Raw genomic sequence first — 17,985 nt, 5'->3', positions numbered from 1 at the left:
TTAAACAGCATTTACAAGCCTGCATCACTCAACTTTCTCTGCTCAGTGCAAGAGTATTTGATCCATCCACAACCATTTTTTTTCCTGGCTTAGCTGCAGCTAAAGCACAGACTACAGTCACACATGCAGAGATGTTCAATCTATACCAACTGGCAACAACCCAAAAGCCCTACAAAATGCCATGATGTGACCATATCACTCCTCTACCTCTGCCACACAGGCACGAGGACAAAACACAGAAGTTACCTACAGTTCAGTTTTATCCCAGATGAAGGTTCCATATCCTGGGATTAGAAATCCTTAACTGGCCAAACACAGCCATTATCTAACCGCACTGTCCTAACTGAGCAAGAGAATAAATCAACTGACCTTAAAAACTAAAGGGGGGGGGGCCAGAGGGGAGATTTGTTTCTAAAGCACTAAATCATCCTTTACAGTAGCTCAAACATTAACACTTTACATTCTTTTAAGGCACTGCCAGTTTTTCCCCGCTATAAACTACATTTGATACAAGTATGCTATCCAGCAATAAATAACTTGCTTTGAATTTTCCTTGGAAGCAATCTCTGTCACACTCTTGCCTGGGTGTGTTTAGAACAACAGAGGAAAAATACCTTTTGTTATTACAGTACCAAGAGATTCCAGTCAAATCTCTCTTCCCAAGCTTGTATTGCAGAACACGCTACCTTTACGGAGGAGCTTGCAAAACAAAACGTAACCAACAGGCATGGTTAACAATTGAACAGAAGAGAGCAACAACGTTGCAGAAATACACCCTCTTGCATTCAAAACTTGGTCACAACATCCAGGTTACACAAAGTGTTTAACTTCAGACTAGGATTACCTCACATATAATGCTAGTAATATGCTCTGTTTTGAGGAACTTTCGTCACAGATGGGTTTGTGGCTTTAAACATTAACTCAGAAATCACTTCCTATGAGGAAGGAAACAAATACAAGTACATGGGAAGCAGACAAAGTGGATGGTAAAATTCAGTAAGAAACAAAATAATGAGCAGGAATAGAAAGAACCGTGAAAGGCTTTACAATATGAAAAACCTGAATTCAGCACAATGAAAGATAAAGACAACTGAGAGACCTATAGAAAGCTAACACAGAGAGCATTGCATGTCAGAAAATATCATCAGCATCAGCACTTTAAACAGGACATGGACATAATAAAAGCCAGAAGGGTAGGCAATAGTAATTAGGTGAGAAGATAAAAGTCTGAGTGAACTTTAATAGCAAGGAGAGGCAAAGATCTCAAAACTCCAAGGTTTTGTAAGGCCTGTCTACATGGATTTAGGAAGTTCAGGTGATTGCCAGACTACCAGAATAAGCGACTGGGATACCAATAAGGTCAATGACACTAACAGTTTAACACGGCTTAAGCAGTCATGAAGCAAGGATGTCTAAACTATAATCTACCATTACCATTATTTTAGCAGCAGCCAGATCTCTCTGGAGCAGCTCAGGTGTGCATGAAGGACTGAAGGACCAGGCTGCAAACTAGACAGATTATCCCACTGTGAGCAAGAGACAGCTGGTCCGACATGCAAACAAGAGAGGGCAGCCAGGAAAGTAGAAATATCATTTGGTAATGCAAGGAAAGTGGACTGCTTGCCCTGCCAGAAAATGTGGGCATCACTTTAATGTTTGCTGCAATAAAATCAGGATGTTGTGATGAGGGCTTCTCACTGTGCTATTTGATTCCACAAAAAATGCAGCCTGAAAGAATTCAGAAATAAAAAATAATAATAATTTAAAAAAAAAAAAACAACACAGCAGCAACATGATTCAATTAGCAGTAAGCATGCACAACATTGTGTCAAATCAGTAACTATCATGGTTTTTGAGTTGGCTGGTTCTGCTTTTATCCTCCTCTTCTGGTGTTGTACCCGCTCCCTTTAGCGCAGGCACCAGCAGCTCAGCACTACTTGGATGATTTATCCAAGCGTTTCACTACACCAAACTGCACACATCAAGGCCACGCGTGAACCAGAAGCCTTCCCCGCTTTTAAAAACGCAGAGAGTTAAAACAGCAGAAATCCATGCGTAGACGCACATAAATTATTTAACACCGCACACACACACACCCCAGGTGGTCACTTTAGGTTCGCTCAATAATTTACCACCGAAACGCTTCAGCAAACCCCGTCACCGGCGGCCGTTAACGGCCGCTACCTCAGGCTCGCCGGCGCCCTGCCATTTCGCAGCCCAGTCCCCTTCAAGCCCGGGGAAGGGGGAGGGCGACCCGCTCCCTCCCGCCCTGGAAACCGTCCCGAATAAATCGGGACCTTCCCCGGTGTTTCTCTGCAGCGGTGGGGACTATTTAGTCAGGGCAGCGAAAAAACAAAACAAAACAAAACAAAAAAAAACAAAAACAAAAACAAAAACAACGGAGGCGGGGGAGACAACGCACCAGCTCCGAGGGAGGGGAAGGAGAACGGCCGTCCGGGGAGCGGCGCGGCGCCCGGTGCATCGGAGAGAGATCGCGAAGGGGGCGGGGGGGAAGGAAGAAGGACAGGAAACACCAAACTCTGCCGAACCCCCAGCACGCAGAGAGGAGGAGGAAGGGTGGACAGAGGGAGAAGGGACAGCAGCGCTCCCCAGGCGGAGAAAGAGGGGGAGCAGCGCCGCTCTGCCCCGGACCCCCCAGCCCCACGGGGCGAAGGGAGGGGGGGAACGGCAGCAAGCCCTCCCTTACACCCACCGCCGCCGGGCAGGTGCATGCGAGCGCAGAAGGGTGCCTGCGTGCGGATGGGGGAGCAGGACGTCCCCTACAACCTCCCGCCTACCCTCCCTTCACCGAGCCCGGGACGCGCGGGGGGGGGGCTAAGACCCGGGGGCGGCCGCTGCCCCTCCTCACCTGCGCGCGGCGTTCCAGCAGGGGGAGCCGCGGGGCGGCGGGCGGGCGCGCGGCAGCGGAGCGACTGTGTTAGCTCGCGCCGGGGCTCTCCCTCACCCTCGCTCGCTCGCCCGCCCCTCGCCAGCGACGCAGCCGGCTCGCGCAACCACCCCTCCCGCCCCGCCCCACTCCGTATGGAACCGCCCCGGAGTTCCGCCCCGCCCACTCGCGCGGAAACCCCGCCCAGCGGCCAGGCGCCCGTCCCCCCCGCCGGCTGCCAATGGGCGCCGCCGCGTCGGGGAGCGTCGCTCATTGGCTGGGCGGCCTGCCGCTCTCTTCGGCCGCGGCTATAAAAGACTCAGTCTCGCGAGGGTTCCCTCAGTAGCTGAGGCGGGAATGGTGCGAGGGGGAGTTTACTAGTGCTTCTCTGCCCACAGTGTGTCCTGTTTTTTGGCTGTGCGTTTTGGGATTCATTGTTCTGGAAGAGTCCCAAGAAAGGCTTAGCTGCCCTAGCACTTGCTTACTTGTTGCCCCGTGGTTGGCTGTAGGAGGTCCATATCTGGTTACTATAGGCTGAAGCCCCTAGCCTGCTGTGTGAGGGTGAATCTACACCCTGGAGAGGAAGTTGAGGTCAGGAGAAGGCCTCGTATGCTGGCTGTCGGTGCCAAGCAAATGATGTGTAGTGGTGCCCTGTGTGGTGTGTTTGTTCACCAGTGATGAGAAGTCACAATCATTAATGTTACCCTTGAGTTCGTACTGCGCTAATAATCTAGAGCTTGCATCAAGAGCTGTTCGAATTAAAGAGCAGCTTGGTGCTTTCGCACCAGTTCAATGAACCCTCTGTCTATTGTGCCCTTCACAAGCGTGGCTCTGAGAAGGTTCACATTGCAATGTGTGCTGCCCGAGAGGCTGTACACAGCTTTAGAGGTGTGAAAATGAACTTGCTTTCCTCCAGAGGGTTGTTACTGCTGTGTCGTGCAACTGGTGAAAGAAAGTCAGTGGCAGCTTTACTCTGTGGGTTCATTATTTAAGATGTTTCTGTTCTCTACGTAATCCCCTATCTTCGGTGGTTTGTTTCATGTGTTCCAGGAATTTAATGCATGTTTGGTGTCCGAAAGCTCCCATTAAAATAAAATAGCACCCTCAGGTTAGGAGGATCCTACCTACCTCGCAAAAGCCATGGTCTTACCATGTAGTGCTAAATTGGCTAGCAATGTTCAATCCTTTTAATTGATTCGATTGCTTCCCCTTTTTTTTCTCATCTTTCACCTAATTTAGACAAAGTCTACAGTACGCATTTTTACTCCCAGTAAAAGTAAGTTCTAGTAAGTTCTCCACTAGAACTTCATAAACTGTGCAAAAATCTTACTAGTTATCCTGTCTGAAGAGTGACACGTAACAAGTCTCCATAGATTTATTTTTTCTTAACCAATGTGTAAACATGTTACAGGATTTTTGCACATTTACAGTAGCACATTTTTGCACGTACACAGGAGCCCTCAGTGATTTTGCTGGCTTTCTCAAAGCTTGTAAAGAGGGGCTGGTGGCAACTCAGGCAAAGCGCAAAAAAAAGCAGCTCAGGAGTAGTTTGCAAGGTCTTGACACCCAGGCTGTTCTGTGATTTTATTCATTGAGTGGTGAGAATTTATTATGTAAATGTGTGCCTCAGTCCTCCCTCTTATAAAGAAGTGAAATGAAGTGGATTTTTTATTCAAAAACAAATTCAGCACAATAACTTTCGAACAAAAACTTGTGCATGCACATCCTCACGTGCACACACACATCTACGGCAGAAACTTTTGTAGAGATCCCAACAAGCTGAAAACATTAGAGCCACCATTGTTTGCCTCTAATAGATTAGTGTTGCTTAGGGATATGAATTTTTGCATTTCTGTGCCGGAAAAAAAACCTGCCGGAGACATTTTCACATAAAAGTCCTTTTGTCAGGAGAGCTTAGTCTGGTGAAGAAAAGACTCTGTTACAAGATGAGTTTAATGATAGTTATTTCACGAGGACTGTCTGAGCCTTCCTATTTTTTGTCCTTTCACTGATTGAACATTTGCATTAGGAAGGTTTACTGACTGGACCTTGACAGTACCCAATTAACTATTAACTTCCCCAAACAATAGAGTAATTGTAATGTGGTTGTTTCTCAGTTCCTCTGACATCTTCCCCTGAAGTTAGTTTCCTAAGAAGGCAAAGGTCAAGACAGGAAAAAAAAATAAAAATCAACATTGCCCTCATCTGACCTACTATAGCAATAATCAAACGCCTCTTGGCATATTCCTCTGCTTGAAGCGTGGAAAAAGCACGCAGGGAAGGAAAATGCTGCAGCTGCCAGACAAAAGGAGTTGGGGCTGTTTGGCTGATACAGTAAAATGTCGCTTACTTCTGATGAGCGTGGCAGCTCCCTTTTGGGCCTGAACAAGATTTAATGCGGGCAAATTTCCGAATTTTTTCTTCCTGCCGAGTTATTCTTTCATCCTGCAGCCACTGCTGTTCAACTGGAGTATCAGTTTGAAATTGGAGAAGATTAAGCACTTCCAAACACTAGTGTTAAATGCAAGTGTTAAGGTGAAAATGCTATTACAACCATAATGGGGGAGACTCGGGGGGAAGAAATTGTTTTAAAAATAGGGGAAGTTTAAATCCTTATTGTTCCAGCTTTGGTTGCTGAAAAATAAAAGACCAAGGAGCTTGCTATTCTATACCAGCAGGGGGAAAAAAAAAAAAAAAAACAAACAACAAACGACGAGAGAGAAATGCGTAATCATATTTTGACAGAGGGAAGATTTCATGCTGGGAAATTTTTACTAAGGTATTACCTAAATGCCAGAGTAAAGGAAAAGTGGCAAAAGATGCTCCAGGCCTGCCCTAATTGTACATATGCTGCAGTGGCTCTTTCTGGCGTACCTGAGCTGCTGAATTCTATGGGGCTGCACAGTTGTTGCCATTCATCAGATTTGGATCTCGTTTTATCCAGACCCTTTTCCTGACTCATTCAGAAGCATGACAGCATTGTTGTCCTTGTGTTTCATGGTGCCATGTTCTGGCTTTCCCAGGCACCAGGAAAGATGCAAAAAAGTTAAAGGTGCTTGGCAGTGGCAACAGAAGTCTTCACGGTTGCTCAACTGAGAAATGGCAGTCTGAAAATTGTCTGTGTCTCCTGACTGACAATTGAATCCTGTCTCGGAGATGGGATTTATTCCCAGCCTGACACTAACCTTGTTTTTTAACAAGGAACACCTTTGCTTGTTTTAGCAAGCAAACACCTTGGGACTTTCAGTGCTTCTACCTCCATTTCACCCCAGTTTTGCCTTTTTCAACCATAAGCCTTTCATGACCAAATCGTTTTTGCTATATGCTAGCTGAGCAGCTCGTTCAGTGAAGCTGTATTTCTGCAGGGCCTTTGATATGTAAGGTCACAAGCCACCCCTGCAGCACATGGCTGGTGAAAGGAAAAGCCAAGTCCCCTTCAACCACCTTCTTGCACCTGGTGTGTTGAGGAGCCAGGCTTCAAGCCATGGTGCAGCAGTAGGAGACCAGGCTAATGGGAAAGGGAGGGGAGGGAAAGGAAGGGAAGGGAAGCTTTCCTATCTCCTCCCTATGACTAGGTAAAATGATGCATGCGTAACAATACTGAAGGTTTTCCCATCTCACAGACAGGTTTGATGCTCATACAAATTCAGATCTCATTACGGCTTAACAGGCACAAACCGAAGCAAATGAATGCTTCAGTGGCTGAGCTAGCAAAAGACACTTTTTGTTTCGTAGTACCGTAAACTTATTTTATACACAAAGCTGCTAGATGTACAGTCTGTGTATTAATGGGTGGCTTGTGTAGCACCTATTGTAGTGCTAATAATGAACAAATAAAGAGATGTAGAAAATTGTGTTAAAATATGATTGTAGATCCAAATGCTTAGTAGCCAAAAAATGCCACATTTAGGTAATCTTTATTCTGCCTTTTCTGTCACTACGTTATGAAATAATCTGCTGTTACATGTTGTGACGCCGTTTCTCTGCACACAGCTGTTACTCACTCAGAAGTTAGGTGTGATGATGCCATTCTTTCCAGTAGGTAAATTGCTGGTCCACTTTAACAAGATAAAAACTGAGGTGGGAGAACAACTAATCTGCCCAAGAAGTCTCTCGGGGAGGTAGGAACAGAGCTCCGTCTCCAAATTCATGTTTCTCTACCCTCACCCCGACATCACAGTCGTTTCACTAACTGTGGAGGTTCTGTCTGAGCCGCAAATGCCTCTGCCGTCTGCTCAGAGGTGATGAACATTTACATTTATTCATCTCCTCCTAAAGGCAGAGGCTTTTAAATGCATCCCTACTATTACATAAACATAAACCTGGAAACCATGAAGTTCATATTGTGCCAATATTGCTGACGGTAGCTGAGGTCCAATGCCTGGGTAAAAAACAGACAGATTCATTTACTATTCAAGAGATAGTCCAAGCGAAAGGAAATCATGTTAAGAATTAAGGATTTGGATTGCCAGCTCATTTTCCACATGCCTACTTCATGGTACTCTCTCTCTCCTAATTTTAAGAGATGGAAAAATTTTCAGGGAAGTTTTGAGACCTAGACTTTGTGAACCGGACATCTTCATCGTAAGCAAAATACACTGAGAAGATGTCTCCTTTCACTTACCTTGGGGCAACCTGGTGGTTGGTCTACCGATGACAGGGAAGCTGCAGTCAAAGGAAGGTCTGAATCAGGCCCTCAGCAAATAGAGGTTTCTGAAGGGACCCTTTCCTAGCAAAAATAACTACAGGTCCAGACAGCACAGAGAAAGAATCCAAGTCAATTTACCTAGGGAAAAAAATACAATATTTTAGAAGGAAGGGTCTCAAAATCTGGTACATTGTCTCATTGGTAGATGAAGCTTTGAGAGGGACTGTATAACTGTATAACTCTTTAATTTATGTTGTGCAGAATTGCTACAAATTATAAAGACTTTCTAGCTCCACCCACTACAAATGCCCAAATAACCACTTGAGTAATGTGCAGTTAAGACTCTGGCATATTCTCCAAAGACGGGGAGATTTGTAAAACCTGAGCTAAAATCTGCAAAAACAATGCAAATCTAAATTTCTCACTGCCAAGAAACACAGACTAAAACTTTATACTCCAGACTTCTGGCACAGGCTCCCCTGCCAAAGAGTGGGCTGGCTGCACGTTAGTCTTTGCGTCATTTTCTTTGTCTCACCTCTCTTCTTGTCTAGTCCAGCCCAGCTCTTCATCTTTAATCCTGCTTCCCACAGGAAGGCAGGGTTGTGCAGGACATGGTTCAATCTACTTTGTTAGGACCAGACATTAAGAGTCAAACCCAGGCACCCAACTGTTGGCTAAAACCCAACTCTGGGGCAGCTAACTCCCTCCTACTCTTGCCCCGTCACCCAGGGGATGTCTGGTCAGTGGGTGTCTCCTTCTTCCACTGAAGGGCAGATCTGGACACCTTGTGCAGACCAACCTGGAATAAAGCGATTGCTGCCACATCCCTTCACTTTACTCTCGGTTTATGATAGAGGTCAATAGCCTGCAAAGAGCCATGCTACAGCCAGGGCTTTGCAGATGGAGGTGCAGGGGGAAAGCTTCCTGTGCTTTCTTGGGCCAACCTGACATTTTTCTTCATAGAGGGGGAGCACTAGCTGAAGGATGAATTTGGTGCACATTTTCTGCCACTAGAAACAGCACAGGGCAGGGGATGACAATTCCTTCTCCCAGCAAAAGGTGAACAGGAGGGTTTGTAGCAACAAGCTACACGTGGTTTACAAGGACAGAGCAGACTGCCTCTCCATCAGTTACACTAGCTGTGTGGCCCTCTGCATTCATTCTTGGTAAACTAATTCCCAGCCAAAACTATATGTGGAATCTGATGCTCAAGACAATGGTTGGGTGAGCATTTGCACTAATTGTAGTCATCGGCTGTGGCCTACCAATGCTCGAGTCAGCATCGCCTCAACGGGCAAAGAGGCACAGCCCTCGGTCTTGTACCTTCCTTACCCCAGCATGTCCTGCTCTCGTCTTGTGCCACTCTCCTGTCTTCCCCAGCTACTTTGCCTTCATAATCCTCTGCTAAAATTGTGAAGAACAACCAGAAATTGTTAAACTAGCTCACACTGGGATGAAGGGAAGAAGAAACAGATTCCCGAGTGCCTTGACAAAACATGACCTTGCAATTTGTGTCCTTCTAATCATGTCCAGCCCCATCACGTTAGATACAGGTAAAAAGTTAAAATCCTAGGTGCGTCCCTAATCATTGGTAAGGGGATTTATGGTCTCCCCATCAACCGGTCCTTTCTAAATTTTACCCTAAGAAGCGTATTCACTGTGCATGTCATTCCACAGCAGGGCCATGGACAAGGGGGCACAAGTCCACTCTGTGGAGGATGAGAGCTGTCATTTGAACACAAGGTATGCGACAAAGTGATTCTGTCAGCAGCTGATTTGGGAGAGGGTTGGGGAGAGAGAAGGAATAAGAGAATGGTATCTTTAGACCCCCTTGCTCAAATTAGTTTTAGTACATATCATTAACCTTAACTTGTATCCCCCCAAGACACGACAAGTGTCAAGACAATCCCTGTGACCATGTGAACACTGCAGCACTGAAAATAATTATCAAAGCTGCTCTTCATTTAAACTAGCAGAGCTGTTGCTCTGCTGTAATGAAAAGATCTCATGCTTCACCCTATCGCAGCAGGGATTCAGGCTGTATTAAGTCATCCTGACCAGCCTTAAAGGCTTTAGTGATGTTTCTTTCATTTGAGTGTTATCTTTCTGCCAATTTAGAATCCCATCTCCTCCCCACAAAGCAAACCTATAGTTATCCAAGCAGCAGTGGGAGGATGGTAGATAGCAAGGAAAACAGATAAGACAGAAGCATTCTTCATGGTGTTTAGAAATAATGAGTGCAATTTCCCACGTCTTAGGACTTTTTAGACCAAGGTTTTAGGAAAAAGAGAAATGAACCTCAGTCAGATGGGAGCCCTTCCCTTATATCTGCAATAACATGTAAGTAGCAACAGGCTAGGCACTGTCGCAGTTCCAACAGGCAACAAAAATGACAGCAATAATATAAGAGCCCTGGGACTATCAGATAGATCCATCCCCCAGGAAGGACACCAAGGACACACATTTTTAAATGAAGCGGTGTATTCCTTTCTTCACAGCTTCAAAAGAAGCTTTAGATTCCCATCTCCTCATGCAAACTAGGTGTGCAGCCTCCTCTCAATTGCATGCAGATTACTCTCCTGGCACACAAAGGGAAACCAGCAGTTGAAAAGCAATATGTTGATATTGTATTTTACTCCCAAAAAGTACTTTTCAGGATGACAGGTCCCAGTGTGATCCCACGTGCTGTGCAACTGTGTGGGCAAATGCTAATTCCACCCACCAAACGCGCAGGTATCAGGAGCAGACACCAATCAAAGCCGGTAAGCACCGCTGGCAGCCGGAGCACACTGAGCAATTAATAAACTCTTTCTGAAGTTTGTAACATGTCAGTGATGACGAGTTTGATGACTGCAATAGCTGTATCACTAGCATATTGCATGACATGCATACTGTTAATGTTTTTCCTATCCTGAGAGAAACAGAGCTGTAACTAATTACAAGACTGACACATGCAGCGTCCTTTGGTTTTTAAGGTGATTACACCTTAACCCTAGGTTACAGAGTTACGGCACATGTGTACTGACATGTTCAAAGTCAGGCTTCAGGACGACTCATCTCAAGGCAAGGGTGTTTATGAATAATTAAACTCTAAAACCAAAAAGGCCCAGGTTTTGTCCCTGACCACCAGAGAGGAAAATGCAAGGACAAGGTGGAGAGCGTCACGTTGGCCACAGCTGAAATGGGCTTGTGTGGAAAGCAATGGCTTTCCTCCCCGTCTGTCCCACACTGCAGGCTGTGTCACAGCCCGGCAGCCCTGCTTCTTCCCTTTCCGTTGAGGTGAGGTTGCCAGCCGCAGGAGGGTGAGCCCAGGGCTGGCCTTGCTCCCCAGGGAGCACAACTGGGATGGCAGGTGGTTCCTGGGGGAAAATGACCCACCTTCTCCTCTGCAGAGCGTGGCTGCAGCCTGGCTCTCAGCCTTACCCTCGTGCTCGTCCTGTTTCGTCAGAACCTGTTTGTAGTTTTAAATCCCAGTAATACCATATCTGCTGCTAATCACAGCCCAACAATCACAACAATACTAACTCAGTGCGCAAACAAGGCCATCATCCAAGTATTGTTTTGCTTAACCAGAATGCTGGGGTTGTGAACATTTGCATAATGTTTAATTATTTAGTCAGAACATAAAATTTGTCTTCCTCTCAAAAACATTTTTATGAAATGTCTCAATAATTAAACATTACTATGTTTATTAACACCAGGGAAGATTCATAAAATGTATTAGTCAGAAACAAGCAAGTAGCTACCTTTCACTGCGGTAATCAAAATACGCCACTCTGAAGTAGGTCCCCAAGCACGGCAAACACCAGCGTGAACTCCTACATGCAACCGAGCAGAATATGATTAAAAGCGTAACAGTTCAGTGGCTGTACCTTGGAGGGGTCAGGGAGCCAGAATTCAATAGCTTAATTCACTCATTAATCAATATGTACAATTATATTGAGTCAGTTGAAGGGAGCCCTGTGTCTATGAAGGGTAAAACTTGGGGTCAGCTGGAGGCCCGTGTGTGGTGCCACAGCCAGGGAAGGCGTCTGCCGGCTCCTGCTCCCACATGCTGCCTGTCGGAAGGCAGCAGGACCCACGCACTGGGCGACAGGCCCACGTTTGCACCCCTTGTGTGGGACCTGGCGGCAGGGCATGGCGTCTTCATGGGGTTCATCTAAGCAATTCCTAACAAGGCTGAAAAAAAGTAAAATAGGATTTGGAAAAGCAGCCAGAGGCATGTAATAAAAACATCTGCCTAGAGTGCATAGGGAAAGGGTTCCTCCTGCAGCATTTCTGCACCATCACTTTCTGATAGGGAAGAAGGGCTGGCTCCAACCTCAGTTATTCTGGTGTGTAAATAGAAAAGTTCCCCTAAAATGAGTGCTCAGAGCCTGGACTGAAGTTGCTGAATGTGTTGGGGATGTCCTCAGCACCAGGCAAGACCTGGAGGTTGTTTTAAGCGAGTAAAACTGACAGGCTGCAGCGGAGGAGACGGACACTGGTTTGTCACACACCGGAGTCCAGTTTGATCAAAACAGTTTCTGTGACCAAGTGTAAAAGCTCCAAATTGTACTAAGTTGCTTGAAGGGAAGGCAGAATTCAGGGCCAGAAATAGGAGTAATCACCCACTGAATGGGGAGGAAGAATGTCTTTGTCCTGGGAGCAAGCATTTGCTTCTAAAATCAAATGTTTTAAAAATTAGAACTTATTAGTTTAAGAGAAGAATAAAATTCAAAGGTTATTTTATTTAGACAAGGTGGAGATTTTTATTCTCTCTTAATTTCAACTTCATAATTCAGTTGTATTTCAATAACGTTACGCAAGAAATTAAACTTGTATCCTTCTGCCCTCTCCGAAACTCATCTGTTACTTGCTAACAAGGATTCCAAATTACTGGAGCCAATTTCTGAGACATGCGTACAGTTAGGAGGCTCCCTTTTTGTCCATCATTTACATTAAAAGCAGCCAAGGAAACACCTCTTCTCCTCCGCTATCCTTGGCATAACTTCTAAGACTCAGTCTGGGCATCACTATTTTACAGCGCAGTGCCGGGGGTCGTGTGAAACAGGAGCTGGTGAAGGTAGGGCTTATTTTGGTAGGTAGATTTGAGGAGCTGTTTATGCAATGGGGTAAAAGCAAATTGGGAAGCCAGCACAAATTTCCCTGTTTGAATAACCACCCTCTGCTTTCCCTGCATGAAATGTAAGCCCACACGAATGGGCTCTGACAGCAAGCACTGCCTTTTTCCCAAGCCAAAGCAAACCCCTCCTTCCCATCCTGCTTTAGGGAAGTAGGTCACAGTAAAATCTGCCTCCCCGATCTCCTGTCCATGATCACAAGGTAAGATAAATTACATCCTCAACAATAATGGGGGAAATTGTGGCGTGAAAAGGCAATTCAAAAGCTCAGTGTCTCTCTGGAGAGCAGCTGACAGCACGATCCACCATCAAAAATGATGTGCAACCCGCTGCCCCAGGCTGCTCGCATCCTGCTCTCCACCGACGGACCGAGTTCAGTAGCTGGATGGGATGTTGAAGAAATGCAGCCACCCTTCGGCGGCCGGCAGCCCACTGCGGGCTGCTTCTGCACACTGAGGAAACAAACCGAAAATCACAGAGGAGGATGAAGAAGCAGCAATGAAACTGGGCAGTAAGGATTCCCTGCTGAGCAGGAAAGGTCGCCTCTGTTATCTCTAGCTCCAACTTCTTTGTCCTTGTGTTTCCCAGCAGGTCCTGTGAGCGCTGGAGCTGGATTTGCTTCGAACCACCATTGAACCACCAGGTAGCCCGGGGGTTTGAAAGAGCATATGGGTGAGCTTTGCAATGCCACAAGGCCGGGGTGTGGGCAGTGACTCCTTGTACCTAGGAGTCTTTTATTTTGTGGTTCAAAATAAAGGCATGAACCAAACAAAAGGCTTCATTAAGCAAAAAGTAATCCCTTTTGCGTACTCAGGGTGAGTGCTGCAGGAAGAGGCAAAGGAGTTAAAAGAAGTCAGCCCTTGTTTAAAGGAGTGGCCAGATGGGGAAGATGTCTGTTTTGCCTGGACAGGCTCAGGGCCTTATTCTTCTGCCTTGTCTGCAGGCAGCCTGCCCATCAAAATTATCTCCTGTGCTGAGTGCAGACAGGCTGAGCCAACGGCTTATTAAGGAGTCTCTGTTATTTCTGCTGAGAAAGGTGGCTTTTATTTTCTGAAGGGTTATTAACTGAATTCTTCTCTTGTCACAACTCTGGGTGTTTTCCTTGCTCTTTCCAGACAGTTCTGCTTGGTTCTTTGATGTAGGCAGTGGTTTGGAGGGGTTTATTGATAATGTAGTTACATTCGGGGGGAGAAGGAATAAAAATAATATGGGAATAGGATTTCTTTGGGAGACATGATCACCAGAGCATGACTTTGGGACAAACTTGACTCTGCGGTTCAGAGACCTCCAGTTTCTGACATGGTGCTGAAATCTTTATAGCACCTTGGGCTGTCACTCGCACAAGCAGTCCCATGCCTGGAGTTGGAGCCCAGAGTCAAGTAAGTATCGTTGCCTCACCTCAATGCGGTCTGATACCAGCTGCTGGTTGGGGAGGGCCAGCACGGGTGGTGGTTGGCAATAGGAGGGTCTTGCCAGATTCCTCTGCCTCCTTGCCATCTCTGATGGGGCCATGCTTTTTCACGGTTTGTCCCAAGAGCAGCATGGGTGGCCCAGTTGCCTTGTCATCCCTGAGTTGCTGGCACGGGTGACAAGTGACAGTGTGGAAGCCACATGCTGGTAATCATCACAGGACCCACTGGTGCAAAGTGCCATTTTCCAGTAGACAGTGAACAGAGATTTCTTTCTTTTTTCTTTTTTTATTAAAATGTTTCTCAGGCAGAGTTGACTTTCAAAGGCAGGGTAATAAATTACATGTCAATTCTAAACTTTAGAAATCAAACCATATTTGGGTAAAAGGAGTTAAGAGGCCCTCAGATACCACAGTACTTGGCTCAGCATCCTTGAATAGGCTTCAGTGGAATTAGGAACCTGCAACATACACCATTTCATATGCAAATAAGTAAATAAACAAAGGAAAAAGAAATCAACAATGAAAGTACTCAATGTGAAGGTGTGTGAGATGGAAGGAAGGAAAACAGGCTGAGAGAGTTGGGGTTGTTCAGCCTGGAGAAGAGAAGGCTCTGGGGAAACCTTAGAGCAGCCTGCCGGTACCTAAAGTGGGCCTGCAGGAGAGATGGGGAGGGACTCTTCATCAGGGAGTGTAACAATTGGATGAGGGGTAACGGTTTTAAACTGAAAGAGGGGGAATTTAGATTAGATATTAGGAAGAAATTCTTTATTCTGAGGATGGTGAGGCACTGGAACAGGTTGCCCAGGGAAGTTGTGGATGCCCCATCCCTGGAAGTGTTCAAGCTTTGGGGGGGCTTTGAGCAGCCTGGTCTAGTGGGAGGTGTCCCTGCCCATGGCAGGGGGGTTGGAACTAGGTGATCTTTAAGGTCCTTTCCAATCCAAACCATTCTGTGATTCTGTGAAAATTGTCCTCTATCACTTTGCTTTGGTAAAATCTTACACACTCTTAGCTGCATTCCTAACAGTTCTTAAGAGAGCAATTTGGGATCCCAGAGAGGGAGATAGTTCAACATTTTTCTGAATGACCTCCATTTAAGCTGCCTTAGATGAGCTAGAGAGGTTTTCTTTTGGGAATGCAGCCAGTGTACGTAGAGAATTAGAATCTGCAGATGAAGCAAAGGTGCTGCAAGTTACTGCAAAGGAAGAAGAGCTGAATGAACCGTGTGAATACGTGTCCCATCAGTCTCCAGCTTCAGAGAGTAACATGAGGCAGAGAACTGGCAGTCATAATCCATAAAAATCTTCAAATGGTATTTATTGTGTGAAGCCAGACAATAACACATCCCAGGCTATAAAAACCTCAACGGTTCCTGTCGCCTGTTGAGCGGCTTGGTGAACATCAGGAATATGTGAGCCTGAGACCTGTGCCCACTTGGAACTGAAATGCCTTCTACAAGAGTTAATCCCTTTGCAGTCACTCTGTGCTGGATCACACAGGGTTACATTCCCCCCTGGGGTTTTATGAGACATGTAGCGCTGCCCAGTGCTCACAAATGGCTTTTTTTTTTTCTTTTCTTTTTGGACTCTATAACAGTACAAAAGTTATCTTCTAACCGCAAACACAAAATCCTGTAATTAAACCTTTGTTACCCACAGCAGAGTGCTCATCGTGTATACAAAGCAAACATTTTGGCAAGTTTATTATGTTCCTCGAGACTAAGAGGGAATTAATGGCATTGCAAAATTACAGCAAGCTGCTTCCTTCGCTGCTGTTGGATATTTTCACTGGCAACAAGATTTTATATTCCTCTTCATCTTGGAAAAAAAAATAGAACAGATTTACTAAACATTTTTACTGTCAAAGGCAACACAGTGCAAAACACCATATCAAAGTAAAGGCCAGAGGGATATTTTGGCCTTAAAAATTAATTGCACTTAAAAATAATTTAGCTGTCATTTTTTACTTAAAATTACTACCTCCATTGTGAGGTAGCTAATTAGGATAATCCAACTAGTAAACTGTGTAAGTCATCAAACCTAGAGTTTTTGCACTGAAAGACGCCTGATACACAATTTCATTGGCATTGTGCGCAGTCCTTCACCGCTGGGAAGGACGACTGCTCACAGACTGTCACCTTGCTCGTTAAACGGGAAGCCAAAGATGTATCATGCAGCACTTCTGGGAGAAACTCCTCTATTTTTCAAGTCCATTTTGTTGTTGTTCTTTGACTGTAATTCAGACTCTGTTAGTTTATGTGCATGAGTCACGAACAAAGGGTGAATTTTTGCATTTTATTTCACTGTTAGATGTTATACCCCAACGCTATATATTGCAGCTGCCTGAGCAAAATGGATCAGCCTGAGTCAGTCATATTGCTTCTCTGCTGGAAAAGTACATCTGACGTCCTTAGGAAAGCTGATCAGACGTGAAAGGTTCTTTGGGTGGTATTGAGTGTGAAACATAAATCACTGTTCATACAGAGAAGAAAAATATATTTGTATTTGCATCTTCCCATTGCCACAAATGAGCCATTTGTCCAAGGAAGAATACATGGGCTCTAAAACTATTTCCTGCCTACCTGTTGACAAAACAGCTATAGCAAGACCTACTTGCACGACCCTTTGACGTACAGTGAAGAAACCTGGGCACAGACCAACGCCATGAGAAAATAAAAACTCCCCTTAGTCAATCAGATCAGAGGTCCAGGTAGCCAAGTGTCTTCTCTTGCACAAAGGCCTGGGCCATTGGCAGCAGTAGGAGAATATAAAGTGAATATGACACGAATAGGAAGGAGAATAGGAAGAATATGACGAGTCCATCAGTCACACGGCCTCCCAAAGCCTTTCACAATCTCCCAGGCCAAGGGCCTGGCTTTCATGGTGAGCGGCACTTGATGGATTTTTGTCTTCCACTGATTTGTCTAGCAGGTTTTTGAAGTCATCTAAACCTTTGGTGTCAACAACCTCCCTTGGCAATCGTGAAAAGAAGAACATCATATTACCACATCTCCGAAGCATATTCTGAGATACTTAAAATTCCTCCCTAATTACAGCAGAATTGGTCAATACAGAGTTCATTTCACATAGGTCTGAGCAGCCTGTGGGGCCTCAGCCCCATTCCCGTGGAGGTCAGGTGAAGGTTGCTCACCAGCTCAAAAGGCTCCACAAAGCCAGCTGCCACCACTCATGGCGGTCATTCACACCCACTTGGTGCTAAAAACCAAAAGTGAATGGAAACCCTAAGGCAGCAATATCTGGACCACATATCAGTCAATGGCAAAACACAGGCTGACGTCTGTCCCGCACTTCCCACCTCAGCATGCTCCCAAATTCAGATCCCAAATACTGCACCAGGAGTCAGGCTGCTCTTGGTGAAGAGCTGGTCCCCCCCTCCCCTCCTCTCCTTGATGCGTCTGCAAGGCGGGGGACACGGGGCTTGTTCTCCTTGAGATTCTGCAGGTCTTGCCATGATACCTCCGCCTTCCGTCTCCGTTATTCCTGAGCATCCGTCTATGAAAACATGAGATAGTCAAAGAGATTTCTACTCTTCCCCATACAGCTGCGCAGGTCATGCTCCAGAAGTCAGTCATGATTCAACACGGTTTTAATCATTTTAAAATGGGAGAGAATTGGATGGAGACAGACCATTTCCTGAAAACACTGTGCTCTTTGCATGGAGTGGTGATAATTAGAGGAAACAAATTTGGTCTTTTTTTATATATTATATTCCTTTAATACAGAAACCGTTTTTTTTTTCATGATTGCTACAAAAGGTAATAGCTTATCTTAAAATTACACTTTATGCTATTGAGTTGTTTATTACAGAAAGGGTGTTTTGGAGAGAGAGGGAGTTAAGATGTTTTTCATCGTATCTGAAAAATGTACCTATTTCTACTGTAGGTCCTAGAGTATGATTT

At 45.5% G+C, this 17,985-nt stretch overlaps 1 protein-coding gene across 4 annotated transcripts in view; it reads right to left on the bottom strand.

Annotated features, from left to right (window-relative positions):
* MGAT4A (alpha-1,3-mannosyl-glycoprotein 4-beta-N-acetylglucosaminyltransferase A) overlaps positions 1–3,015 on the bottom strand; it is a 75,673-nt gene extending 72,658 nt beyond the window's left edge. For 2 of the 4 annotated variants that reach the window (XM_054213546.1, XM_054213808.1), the window contains exon 1: positions 2,870–3,015. The gene's annotated coding sequence lies outside the window, so the exon portion shown is untranslated. Of the gene's footprint in view, positions 1–614; positions 711–2,422; positions 2,580–2,869 lie in introns of those variants that run through there. The other 2 variants (XM_054213636.1, XM_054213718.1) reach the window with 2 other exon arrangements.
* Positions 3,016–17,985: the final 14,970 nt, after the last annotated feature.

This window comes from Rissa tridactyla, chromosome 1 (assembly GCF_028500815.1).
Source record: "Rissa tridactyla isolate bRisTri1 chromosome 1, bRisTri1.patW.cur.20221130, whole genome shotgun sequence".
NCBI classification, from domain to species: Eukaryota; Metazoa; Chordata; class Aves; order Charadriiformes; family Laridae; genus Rissa; species Rissa tridactyla.
Note: the sequence above shows the minus strand (reverse complement) of the source record. Positions and strands in the feature narration are given on the sequence as shown.